Below are 11,052 nucleotides of genomic sequence, written 5' to 3'. Positions count from 1 at the left end.
GAATGAAGAACTGTGGGGCTGCAGTCCAGGCTGTGACCGACAATCGGCAGAGTGATTCCTTTCTCGAGGACTCTTTGAAGTGAGGTTGATGGCTTACTCCATTATAATATGCTATGTATTACTTTGGTATTGATTGAAGCTGCCTCAAATTGCTCTTACATGTACTGGGCTATTAAAGCATCTTACAAAGGATACTGATGAAGATATGACATGTGGATACATGCATGTCAAGAACACCACTCGTGCTTTTTGCTGTCCCGGCCACCATCTAAGAGCAGCAGCCATGACTCTGTGCTACCCCATGGCCATGGGCCTTAACAAGGGCCACAAGGTGACGAAGAACATCAGCAAGCCGAGACACAGCCGGACCCGTGGACGCCTCACCAAGCACACCAAGTTCGTGTGGGGACGTGATCCGGGAGGTGTGAGGCTTCGTGCCCTACAAGCGGGGCGCCATGGAGTTGCTCAAAGTGTCCAAGGACAAGCGCACACTCAAGTTCATCAAGAAGAGGGTGGGCACACACATCCGTGCCAAGAGAAAGCAGGAGGAGCTGAGCAACATGCTGGCAGCCATGAGGAAGGCGGCCAAGAAGGATTGACAAATCCTCCCCCAATAAAAGATAGTTCCTACCAAAAAACAAACAAACAAACAAACAAAAAGAACACCACTCACTCCTTACATGTGTTCAGGTACCAGGGAGTTTTCTTGTCTTTTTTTTTTTTCCTCTCCTTTTATTGAAAATAGATTCTTTTCTCATACAGTATGGTTGCCAGATTTTTTTTTCTAGCTAAATGTGCTGTTCACATCTAGAGAGGGGTGGGGCTGAGAGGATATGAAAGCGCACGGTATGGAAACTCCATACTTAGCCACTGTGGGGCCACAGTAAAGGAAATGGAGACAGGAAAGGTCAGGAGAGAACAGAGACCAGTCCCCTGGCAGCACGGGACAGAACAGCTGTGGCTGAAGTCCAGACTGACACAGTGAGCCACTTGACACTGGCAAAGCAAGGTCCTTGCACGCATCATCTTTCCAGTCTCAAAAGTGAGATGTTTTTTTTAAACCATCTAGGACTGATATTTCACACTGGCTCCTCTCCTGCTGGTCTCTGGCTCCTAGAGTTAGCTGAGAATCATTTAAAATGAGGAAGCCCATGCTCCAGTTAAAAAAAGAAAGGGTGTGTAGGGGGAGGGGTGCTGGAGAGATGGCTCAGTGGCTGAGAGCACGGGCAGCTCTTCCAGGAGACCTGGGTTTAATTCCCAGCAACCACATGGTAGCTCACAACTGCCTGTAAGTCCAGTTGCAGGGGATCTGATACCCTCACACAGTCATGCAAGCAGGCAAAACACCAATGCACATAAAATAAATTAAAAAAAAAAAAACAAACGCCCTCATCCATACTTACATAAACAAACCTAACTAAACTCCACGTTCCCTTGTCCCCACAACACAGAAGTATCTGGGAGACCAAGAGGCTCAGTGGGAATGAGTGCAGAGTGGACCACGTGTCATTAAAGTACCTTGCATGCATGTATGCAGTTGTCTACAGACAAAGCAGATGAGGAGGACTGACAGAGTGAAAGAAGGAGGGAGGCGAAGCAGAGTAGGCAAGAGACTTCTTAAAGCAAGTGCCCTGCTTGTCCCCTCCCCCCCACTTCCATAGTCAGGTGCTCATCTAGCTGGTTGGCCTTTGACTTTTGTAGAACACCTCAAAGCCCAGTCCCACACTTTGTTCTGATGACAAGTCTGAAAGGTATATGCAGACGTGGACTGCAAAGTGCCCTTTGGCCTGGTGCTCTGAAACTGCAGACACCACAGAAACCAGAAGCTGAAACTCCTGCTAGGAAGAGAAATCACGCCCCAAAGCCCAGGGTGTGTTGGCCCGACGGAGTGCCGTCACTGGCTGCCAGTGTTGTCTCTGTTAGTACCACTTTAGAAGGGCCTGACTCTGGATAATAGCCCGTGGGGAGAGAGGGGGAGAAGGTCACGTGTTAGAAAGATGTCCATCTGTCGCGCAGCTTATATAATGAAGCCATTATTGTCTTGTCTGGTTGGATTTGCAGCTTTCTGTGGCTTCCTTGCTTAGCCTCCTCTGTTTATGGCTTGAAAAATCATTTGCAGCCTCGCTTTTAACTGCAGTGAGGTTTCCTGTTTGTAGACATCTCACACTGAAAGTTGTAATCCTAACTCAGCGAAGGTGTGTGTAATCTGGTATGCCATTTGTTTAGTTCTTTATGTGACCCAGTAGATGCTGTATATCCTCCAGAGAGACAGAGAAGGAGGGATAGCCACGGAGACTTTCCCTCGGATAATCACCCATGCGTTCTGCCAGCACTGACACGCCCATTTTTCAGTCCTCTCAAGAAGGCAAGAATAGTGTTCCAGAAATACCAGCTAATGGCTCCCCGCCTTTACCTAACTTCCCTCGAGAAGATTTATCTTCATCTGACTCTGCACCAGCAACAGGAAGGAGCACTTACCAGCTTGTAAAGCAGTTTACATGCCGGCCGCACGGCGAAGGATGACGTCATTTCTCTGCTGTGCCTCACAGCTGAAGTGAGATATTCGTTAACTGTTTTACACATCTTTAAACCTGACATAAATGATAAACAGTAGAACTTCAACAATTGAAATCCTATAGGAGAGAATGGAAACCTTGTTTGCTATTCTGTTTGCTGCCATGTGGTCAGGAAAGAGAGCTTTTAAATCTAAAGGTTGACCTAGTCCTCCCAGCAGATTAAAGAATGAGTGGGCCTTTCTGAAAGAATTCCCCAGCGCCGGCTCTGTCGTAAACTCCACTCACCGTGTCTGCCGGCAGACTCTTACGGAGTTGCCGTCTTGAAGAACAGACGTGGTGGTGGGAGCGTTAATCAGACAAATACGATGAGAAACTCCTTGCATATGTTATTAGATCGCCTTCGCAAAATAGTTCTCTGAGTTATTTACTTTTGTGCGTGGGGTACTCTGAATCGAAGCTAGGGTCTTGTGCGTGCCAGGCTAGTACTCTACAACTGAGTTACACCTTGGGTCCTTCAAATTTACTTTTCATTGAAATGTCTCCTGATCAGTCTGACAATGTGTGTATGTGTGTGTGTGTGTGTGTGTGTTTGCATGAGCGTGTGTGTGTGTTTGGGGGGAGGGGATGTCTCACTCTATATCCCAGGATGCCTCAAACTCAAGATTCTCGTGTCTCAGCCTGCCAATCCTGAGATCATAGATGGGTACCACCAAGTTCAGTAAGGGCATGATTGTTCAAATTACAGGATCCCCTGTAACTTGCATCGCCCTTCTTGTCTGGTGGGCATCTGGAAGACGCCATCTCACATCAATACCCTGGATCTGTTCATGTTCTTTTTCTCTTGTCCCTGGAAACAGAAGTCAGAGCTGAGAAGAGGAGAAGATGGAGGAAGAAGGTTGCATGTGTGGTCATCTGCTCACCTGTATGGAGTGACATGTGCTCGATCTCCTTTATCCACACTATGTTCACAATAGGTCTGTGAAGTGAGCATTACTACTATTCCCTCTTCCTGGGGATAAGAAAGGATGGGGCTTCTGAGAGGCGAAGGAACAGGTTCAGATTGCGATTGGAGACATCAGCCATGAACTTCGGGTCATCACCACTAGACCACTAGATTATAGCGATACACTTATTGCCAGCTATTTTCTCTTAAAAGCCCAGGTCTTTCATTCTGTCTAGGAATAGAAAATGCCCACACAAATCATACTTTTTCTGACAATTGTGTGAATGCCAACCACCATATTGAACTATGATAACAGAATATCATGGTCTGAGGGGCTTAATCATGAAGCTGAAGTCTAAATCTTTTTCTTTATTGAAAGATTTATTTATTTATTATATGTAAGTACAATGTTGCTGTCTTCAGACACACCACAAGAGGGCATCAGATCTCATTACAGATGGTTGTGAGCCACCATGTAGTTAACTGGGTTTGAACCCAGGACCTCCAGAAGAGCAGTCAGTGCTCTTAATTGCTGAGCCATCTCTCTAGCTCTGAAGTCTAAACCTTGCTGTGTCTGAGCATGCTAGAGAGAAAGACCTCTCTCTCTCTCTTTCTCCCCGCTCCTTCCCCTTCTCCTTCCCTCTCTCTCTCTTCTTCCCTCACCCTATTCCCTCTCTATGGGTATTGAAGCACCACAGAGTCACCGGAAAGTCTCTAGCACAGACTTCCGCCCCACTGGTGCATCTTTTCTCATAAATCCACCAATCCTTCCACTGGCTTTGTCTCCTGAGCTGATCACCTCCCCAAGGTCTGGCTGCAAGTACATAATTCTAAGGGTTAGGACTTCAACACAAGAACTTGAAAGGACACAAACATCCAGTTTATACTAATAAAAGCATAGGGGACTAGTTAACAAGAACTATTTGGGCCTGTGTATTATTCTATGCTGTTGTGTTATTATATATTTTAAATATATATAATATTATGAAAGTAAATTTATTCTAGGCTGACTGCATAAATTCCTCAGTCCTCTTTGAAGAGACTCTGGCCTGCCTGGGCATGGCAAACATGGCTCTGACACATATATCCTGGAAGTAATTCCAGTAAACTCATTGATTCACTAAGTTGGAATTTGACAGTATTGTACTTTACTTGGTTGCGGAATCCCTATAAAGGATGAGTAGACATGTCTATTGTGTCTGGAGGGCTCCAGCAAGCCTGGGGTTGGCAGACATGGCACTAGCAGTGAGGAGACACTAGCCCACTGGAGCGTCTAGCTCTGACAGGCCTTGCTCTTCTCCCCGCAATTTCCTCTGCCTTGGTAAAACCCATGAGATGACGTTCCTGAAGCTAGCCACCAAGATCCATTCCCATATTTGGCCACTTCTTCCTCCTGAGGCTGACTACCAAGGTCCAGCTATCAAAGTATTGACGTCCCCCCAGTCAAAAGACCCTGTTGGCTCACCTAATTAATCTGTCTAATTAAAATTAAACCCCTCATCCTAATGTGGGGTTTCTCATTTTACCTTTATAAAACTGCAATTTGCCTATGGGCCGCGTCTGTCTCTTCTCTATCCAGAGACACTCCTTTGTCAAGGGACAAATATTCACCACCACCATCTCCCTCCTCTTCTCTCCCCTCCCCCACCCTGCCATGCCCACTCGTCTACTCCAGTTACATCTGCAATATCAGGGGTAAAAGCCTGATTGCAGACAAGAGGCATTATGACTTCAAAGGGAGTTTGTACCTCCTGGGTATTCAGTCAGTCATGGCATCCCCTAACTCAGAGGTAGCCCAGATATGTTCTTGCGAACTCGCATGCTAGGTGCCTACCAAGATATGATTTATTAATAGCTAGACAAAATTGGACACTTTGAACCTTGGACAAATTTGAACCTTTACCAATGTTCCAACATCTTAGCCAAAACCTGGCTTGGAATTTTGTAAAGAATGTTACCCATCCAGACTAATTGCCTCTGGCATTGTGGGTAAGGCATGGAAGCTTACAGAATGGGAGACTTATCCCAGGGCAAGGTCAAATAGAATCCTCAGTCAAGTACTACAGCTGAACCACTCCTAGGAATTAGCAAGAAAGACGTGTCTCTACTAGTCCAGAAGATTAGCATAGTGGGTGTTTTACTAAGGATGGGCGGGACCTTGAGCCAAGTGTGTATGTGTGTGAGACAGTGTGCAGCAGTCAGCATTCAAGATTGAAGACTGGAGATTTGAGATTCAAGCCTCTACCCTCCTGGCCAGCGCACCCACCCCCGCCCCCGGGACTCCGGCTGGGCTGCATGGGCCTGAGCGTGCTTGGAGCCTGGGGGTGCTGCACCAGTCCAGAGGAGATGGCTGCTGCTTTAGACCCAGTGTGTTTCAGGTGGTCTCAGATGTACCTCAACTGCTGAGCTGCTAGATTTCTCATTTCTCTTTTGCAATGGCTGTAAAAAACCTCATGCTGTTTTTTAAGAAATACCTTCAGACTCAGCACTCCCTTGTGTTGACTCTGTCTGTCATTTGCCGAAATTTTGCCCACCTGACCAGAACTCTCATCCCAAGGAACAAGAGGTCCCCGCAAAGAACCGAGTCTGTGGCACCACCCCATCCCTATTCTCCCTCTCTCTTGTTCCCTTCCCCTCCTCCCTCATCTTCCCCTTGCTCTCTCTGTCTTGTATTTTCCACCTCTGTCCCTCTGGGGCAAATACATCTCCGTCCTGAGAACTTGGTCTTTCTTGGGGTCCCGAGCAGATATAGGTCTGCTTGCCCTTCCGTCTTCCCTCTCCCTTGGGACCGTAGATCACATCCTGACACTGTCAAGGTCTATTCGCTTTTTAGAAATTTTCTCATGCCAGACTCACTTCTGAGGCTGGACGACACAGTCCAGGGATCAAAACCCCCTTTGGTTCACCTAATTAACATGACCAATCTAACATCTCATCACATCCTAGACAATTCTAACCAAGACCTCCCCATTTTTCCCTTAAAAATTATACCTGCAAGGTCACATGCTGCTATTTTTCTGCCTGGGTCAGAGAGCAGCCATTTTTACTTACTCCCTCCCCGCCTCTCTTAATAAAGGCTTTCTCTGTGAAAATAGATGTTTGGGTGTAGTTTGTGCCTAATATATTTCTTACAAAAGGTGCCCACACTATGAGGCGGTCCCCTTCAGTGTCTCCCCAGGAAAAGTTTTGTTATAGAACATCTTCTCTATCAACTAAAGTTTCCACAGCCTCCCAAAATGGCTCTACCAGCCTTGGGTCAGTGTTTGAAGCATGAGTGTATGGATGACCATTCAGAGAGGAGGCAGAGCAAATGTCTTTGTCTGACTTAGTTCCCTCATTCATATGCAGGTAAATTATACATGGCAAGATACATGACAGTTTTAATTAAGGACTTAGCCATTATGATTAAGAACAAAGGAGAATGGAGTAGTATACCCTACCTCATGTGAGTGGGTTCAACATGCCACAAGTGTTCTTTTTTTGTTGTTTTTGGGTTTTGGTTTTGGTTTGGTTTTTGTTTTCAAGACAGGGTTTCTCTGTATAGCCCTGGCTGTCCTAGAACTTACTCTGTAGACCAGGTTAGACTTGTGTAAGAATTGAGCAAACAGGGATACCTCATAAAAATACTGAGGAGCCAGGAATGTCCATTAAGCCTAAAGACAGAGAACTTCAGAAGGGTTTACTGAACAAACATCCGTCCCCAAGAGATGCCCTAATTGTGGGCAGTAATGCCCAGTTCCAGGAAACATCCTCAGGAGGGGTTAGATCTCCCCCTACCCTTCCTACATGCAACAGGTATCTCCTCCTCACCTGGGAGAGAAAGGTCCGTGGAAACAAAGAACAATGGGAAAGATAACCAACTCACGCTGTAAAACTATGTTCTGAAAGGGTATAAAGAGTGTGTGCTTTTATTCCCCAGGGTCGCGTTTGCCTGAATGCAGAACGACCCCAGTATACTGGATTATTAAAAACCTCATGCTTATTACATCCATCTCCGTCTCTGTGTCTTCGTGAGTGGGACATCCACCCCGAATCTAACACTTGAACTCAGAAATTTTTCTGCCTCTGCCTCCCAACTGCTGGGACTAAAGGCATGTGCCACCACTGCCCGGCTGCCACAAGTGTTCTTAAGCAGGATCAAGGCAAGGATGCCACTGTAGAAGCAGGGTTATGCCTGGGGCCTGTGGCCAAAGAAGGTGAGCATTCTCTAGAAGACATAAAAGCCAAGGAAATGAATTCTTCCCTAGAGTCTGTTGTTCTACAGGCTTCTCAGTGGATCATGACACCTTTAGGGGGTTGAATGGCTCTTCCTCAGGAGTCACATATTAGGCATCCTGCTTATCAGATATTTACTTACAATCCATAACTAGCAAAATTATAGTGATGAAGTAGTAATGAAATGATTTTATGGTTGGTGTTCACAACATAAGATACTGTATTAAAGGGTCAAAGCAGTAGGAAGGTTGAGAACCACTGCTCTAGAAAGAATACAGATGGCAGACCTACTGTGATCTCCAAAACTTTAAGAGACTAGATTTGTGTTACTTCTAGGCCCTGAATTGTGCTTATCTTATAGAACAGCAATAAAAAACTAAAACCATATGTTAACCCATTTACAGGATTGTAGAACATTGTATGAAAATCGTGGACATTATAGGACAGTATAAACATTGAATGAAAACAGCATGTTTTTTTTTGTTGTTGTTGTTGTTGTTGTCGTTGTTTGGTTTTTTGGTTTTTCGAGACAGGATTTCTTTGTGTAGCCCTGGCTGTCTTAGATCTCACTCTGTAGACCAGGCTGGCCTCGAACTCAGACATCCGCCTGTCTCTGCTGGCTGCTGGGAATGGAACTCAGGACCTCTGCCAACCCTGCTTGCTCCTGCCCCATGCTAGCTCTGGCATAACACACTGTAGCTGTCTTCAGATGTACCAGAAGAGTGCGTCAGATCACATTACAGATGGTTGTGAGCTACCATGTGGTTGCTAGGATCCGAACTCAGGACCTTCAGAAGAGCAGTCAGTGCCCTTACCGGCCGAACCATCTCGCCAGCCTAACAACATGTTTTTTTGTTTTTGTTTTTTAACATTTCTTCTGACACTTGGAAGAGGGGACAACATGCCATTATCATTTGATAGAGTTTTGCACCTGGCAATGTAACCTAAAACACAATTTTGTTTCTATCTCTTCTGAGTTATGCCTCATGGTTTCAAATAGTAGGATGTAACCATCTAGCCTGCCATGGATGAACTGGGTCTACTTGAAAGGGGGGCTGGTATTGAAAAAAAATAGAGAAGGATGAAGCCAAGACAAAGTTTCTGATCAAGGCCCAAAGCTTAATAGTCAGCACTGTATTTCTATAGGGAGAGCCCTCAGACCCATCCTTTGTTTCAGCAGGATTCTGTTGCAAAGCAAGCTTGTCGGGCAGTCTACTCCTCAAAGCTCCTGTAGGAACTAGTAAGTGCAGCTAGGCTGGAAGTCTTAAAACCGTCTTGGCGCCCGCGGGGGGCGGGGGGGGGGGGGGGGGGGGGGGGGCGGGGTTGGTGGTGGCGCACACCTTTAATCCCAGCACTTGGGAGGGAGGCAGAGGCAGGTGGATTTCTGAGTTCGAGGCCAGCCTGGTCTACAGAGTGAGTTCCAGGACAGCCAGGGCTACACAGAGAAACCCTGTCTCGGGGGGGAAAAAATCTTGGCAAGCCCTCCTGGTCTGTTTAGCCTGCTCAAGGCTGGGGGAAGGGCATAGTAGGAAAGACCCCGTTTCTCCCAAGAGCAGCAAGGTGAAGAGCAACAATGGCAGGAGCGGTTTCCAAGGTGAGGAGAGACGTGTAGGGACAACAGGGTGGTATAAGCCATTGTCATGATTCTTTCCGTCTCTTCCAACTCTCCCTAAGAAAATGCAAGCAACAACTATGAAGCGTTTGAGAACACGGAAGTGACTTCCTCTCTAGAACCTCCAGAACATGGTGGTTCTCAGTCTGTGGGCTCCACCCCTTAGGGGTCGAAGGCTCTTTCTCAGGGGTGGCATAACAGTACTGAAATTACAGTTACAAAGTAGTAGTGAAATAAATGTATGGTTGCGCGTCACCTCCCCGTGAGAATCTGTATGAATGGAAGAGAGGATTCCTCATAATGAAAGGCCTCCAACAAACCTAGGATGTGGGGTTCCCTAAACGTAGAGGAATTAAACGATCTGGACACCGTCCCAGAGATTCGAATGTCTAGACCCGAGTTAAAAGCCTATGATGTTCCAAGCATTACTTTACATGGTACAGCAGAAAACGAAGCATGTTTTAAAAAGATCTTTACATATTTTTAAAAAATGCATGTAGATCTTCATGATCACTTTATATAAAATCTTACCTCACCTTCATCATATAGCGGTGTAGTGACTGCTACTTCGCCCTTTACAGGGCACTGAAGAGCAACAATGGTAGTAGCGGTGACAATAATATACTTATAATTTATGGGGAGTGATAATTCACATTGTAACTCATTATTACTCTATAAGGCATATAGTTTTAAGAGTTCACGAACCCTGAACGGTGGGTCTCGCTGTTCTCCTCTGTTGATAAGAACCCCAGGTTCACACGCTGCTCTATCCCAAGGCACGTGTCCCAGTGACATGCTGGAAACATAGCTCATGTCCTCAAGGCAAAATCTCAAGCTACCTCGGTTACGCAGTCTTTGGGGGTGTCCTTCCTCTAATGATCGGGAGGGGGATTGGGGAAGTCTTTCCAGCACTGTCCTGTCCCAGCTGTGGTGAGCTGGCACATGTGCATTTAAGGAAATGAATCTAGCAACAGTGTGGAGCCCTAGAGTTATTTAGAGTTAAAAGCAGTACCAGTGAGTGTGTGTGTGTGTGTGTGTGTGTGTGTGTGTGTGTGTGTGTGTGAGAGAGATGGGTTCATAAGGTAGGCCTGTGAGATGGCCTCATACTCACAGCAATTCTCCTGCCATAGTTTCCCAAGTACAAGATTATAGGGATGCATCTTTCAAAAGGTAGATCTTTTTATCTATGTAAAAGTAATTTGGGCTTGTTCCTTTCCTTTTCTTTTTTCTTTTTTTTTTTTTTTAAACATTTATTTATTTTGGAAGCTGTTTCTGAGGACCTTAGAGTTAGGTTTTTCTGAAGGTCATTGTGTATTTTCTCCCAGCTGTAAACCTCACAACATTAAGATACGCTTTTCTGTTTCAGTTTCTGCTGTGTTTTGAAGTTGTCCTTTGAAGGCCTGTCTTACAAACAATGGTTTCTCCAAGCTCGGGAGCCTGAATTGGTTTGTTTCCAGGAATTCTCCTTTACACAATATAAATTCATTTCTACATCTCCAAAGCATTTTGACTTTAGCAGGTCCCCTAGCTGTCATTACATGCATATTTCCCTTGGGAGGAGTGGGGTGGGGTGAGGGGATAGTGAAATAAACACATCTAATACACCCTTCCCTTTCTATGTAAGTTCATATGCATTTTTTTTCTAAAATGTGGATCATTTTAGAGAAAGCCTCATTATTCATTCAGTTGTTTGTAACTTAAATGTTACTGTTATAAGCCCACAAAGCTTTCTCATATGTTTATAATTTTTTTTTTTTTTTTTTTTT

General features: G+C 45.5%; 1 pseudogene; it reads left to right on the top strand.

Moving 5' to 3' along the window:
• Positions 1-283: 283 nt before the first annotated feature.
• On the top strand, positions 284-599 carry LOC116094714 (annotated as a pseudogene).
• Positions 600-11,052: the final 10,453 nt, after the last annotated feature.

Source organism: Mastomys coucha, unplaced genomic scaffold (assembly GCF_008632895.1).
Source record: "Mastomys coucha isolate ucsf_1 unplaced genomic scaffold, UCSF_Mcou_1 pScaffold17, whole genome shotgun sequence".
Classification (NCBI taxonomy): Eukaryota; Metazoa; Chordata; class Mammalia; order Rodentia; family Muridae; genus Mastomys; species Mastomys coucha.
This window is presented reverse-complemented; position numbering and strand designations above follow the sequence as displayed.